Here is a 3,109-nt window from a genome sequence, read left to right as displayed (position 1 = left end):
TTTAATTAGTCTGGAATTTATTTCAAATTATGGTATGGAGTAGAAATTTTGTCTTTTTTCTTCAAAATAGTTAATTGTTTCAATGCCATTTTAAAATAATATATATATTTTTTCCTATTGCTAATAAAAGTGACTTTAGCATAGGATAAATTCTTAAGTATACTTGAAATTTTAGGATTTTTAGTCTGTTCATTTCTATCCCAGTTTCACTGTTTTAATTATTATAGTTTGATAGTATGTTTCAAAAAATATGAGAGAAAATCTCATCTCAGTCTTAGTTTTCAGAATTTTCTTGGTTACTGCAGTTTATTTTTCTATTTGAACTTTGAAATCACTCGGCCATGTGTTATCAAAAGAAGTCCACTAGAATTCTGATAAATTTGTAATTAATTTAGCAAAAAGTGTTATCTTAATAATATTGAGTCTTCTTATCAGACAACATTGTATTTGCAGTTGTCCATGTCCTTTAGAAAATGTAAATGTTCTTATTACGGATCCTGTGTATTTCTAATTAAGTATATATCTAGGTAATTTACTCTTGTTGTTGTTGTTGTATGTGTGTGTGTTTAATTTTTTTTGGGGGGGTAACAATGTGTTTTTTCAGGACCCTTCAGCTCCAAGTCAAGTTGTTGTCCTCCAATCTAGTTGTGGAGGGTGCAGCTCAGCTCCAAGTCCAGTTGCCATTTTCAATGTAGTTGGGGGGGTGGGGTCACAGCCCACCATCCCATGTGGAAATCGAACTGGCAACCTTGTTCAGAGCATGCTCTCTAACCAACTGAGCCACCAACTTAACCACCCAGCCACCCCACTCTTGTTGCTGTTTTGAAAGGTTTGGTTATTGTTGGTTATTACTGGAAAACTGTTTTATAATTAATGTTTGTGTTTTGTAAATGGCCTTTTCACTGAACTTCCTTGTTTAAGATTTTTTTCAGCTACAAACATTGATATCATTGATACTCTCTTTTCTCTGAATATTTTACAATTTATTTAGCTTTTCTCATTATATTGGCTAAGATTACATCACAAAATAGTAGTTAACTGTTGGGGAATTAGGGAGGGGGACTAGCCAAGTTGTTGTTCTTCAATCTTAGTTGTGGAGGGCACCAGTTGCCACCTGGCTGCCAGTCGGCAGCTCGTGGCCTCAAAGCTCAAGGTGCTNGAATTAGAAAACTGAGCATTTTCTATACATCATTTTTGAGTAATGAGTTCAAACATTACACTGGGTTTACTAATTATTTTATATATGTTGCTTAAGAAATAATGTGCTCACACGAAAAGATGAATACGTGAAATGATGATGTGTTAATTAACTTGATGGGAAGAATCCTGTCACAATGTATATGTGTATTAAATCATCACATTGGACACTTTAAGTAGCTTACATTTGTCAATTACCTCAATAAAGCTGAGGAAAAAATTATCCAAATTGGTAAATCAATTTCTCAAGTAATTTTAAATTTGAAAGGCAACCATGCCTTAGCACTTCTTTATTTTTTAAATAATAGTAAATAGTTGTAATCCAATGTGGTACCACAATTTCTTTTTAAATTCTTATGTTTGTCATTAGTTTATAGGTAGGTAGGTAGGTAGGTAGATAGATAGATAGATAGATAGATAGATAGATAGATAGAAAGATAGATGTAGATATAATAGAGTGATCAAATTGGAGAGCAAGTATGATGCTTTGAAAAATCTATATGAAGTAGTTGTCCACCTTTAATTGATGTGTTTTCTTCTGAATTATAGCATCTATATTCAATATTATAGTATGATATAAATTATTAATTGTTGTATATGTGACAAAATTTTCCCCATTTGAAACCTTTCTTATAATTATGAATGACATATTTGAGTTACTGTTGTTAATAGTATTTATGTCAATTAACTGATGAATATTGTTCTTTACTGGCTTCCCTTTATGTCTTTGAAAAGGATTTACCATGGAGCTTTGTTTCAGTCTCCTCACTTGTATGCATATATGGACCTTTTTTAGAGTTCTAGAAGGGGATCTTGTAATATGTTAACATGTTCATAAAACTTAAAAAATCAGCTGTTTAATCACATTCAGTCTCTTTTCACTCTCACTACCTCTCCGTTACACTAAACTCCATTCCAAACAGCATCAGAAAGGCTATAGGCATTAAGCAATCTAAGGGAAGCTGAGTTTAGGATACATTGAGTTGAGTGGGATGTGTTTATGTGATAGCTTCCATTTCTGAGTATGGTTTAGTTGTTGCTACTGAATCCCTGTAGGATTGGCTTCCAGTAATAGGCACAATATATTTGAAACGTACAGAGCCAGAATCAAGGCTGTGAAAAATCCTTCCATATGAAATGATAAGTGCAGGGTTTGGTTCTCAGCAATGCCCAGTCATAACAGAAATTTTCTCCTGATAATGTGTATAAATAACTAAAAATTGATAATGCAGTATATGTACTTTTTACATACCCAGACAATAAAATTATTTGTTATGCATTTCTATGTATCAATAGAAATTATTCTGATGTTAAGAAGCAAACTGAACATTTTTTAAAATGTTAGTATTAAAAACAGAAATCATTAAAAGAAAGAAATTTAAAATAGAAGTGGAGAATAAGCCCTAGAGCTGTTTGATTTTTCCAGTTAAGGATGAAGTGAATAATATTAACAAATTAGAAAAATATTTATGTTTTTTGTTGATTTGTCAGGAAATACTAATATCAGGAAGATAACATACACCACAATGCCATCAAGGACAATTAGTTAATCAAGGGTAAGCAATTCAAAAAGTGTTTTAAGATTAGTTCCTACAAAAGAAAACTTGAAATGCCTCAATGTCTTCCAATTTATATATGAAAGAAACCCGTTAGAGGTTTCCCAAATTCGGCAACAATACTAGAAATTTACATATAATCCATATGAGTTGTGAAGCTGTAAGAAACTTTCCTAATCTATCAATTTAAAGAAAGTGCTTTGATAAACTATGAAAGGAAATACTACATTATGTTTTTATTCTTGCTTTATAACATAATATTAAAAAATCATTGTTATATGAAGAGGCAATAAAGCCCCAAAAACATAGGAGAAAAGTGTTACAGAGTGTCAAGGAGTTAATTAAAATCTTGGGAC

The sequence above is a fragment of the Hipposideros armiger genome, unplaced genomic scaffold (genome assembly GCF_001890085.2).
Source record: "Hipposideros armiger isolate ML-2016 unplaced genomic scaffold, ASM189008v1 scaffold_796, whole genome shotgun sequence".
Taxonomy (NCBI): domain Eukaryota; kingdom Metazoa; phylum Chordata; class Mammalia; order Chiroptera; family Hipposideridae; genus Hipposideros; species Hipposideros armiger.
The sequence above is the reverse complement of the archived record's forward strand: the minus strand, read 5'-3'. Positions refer to the sequence as shown.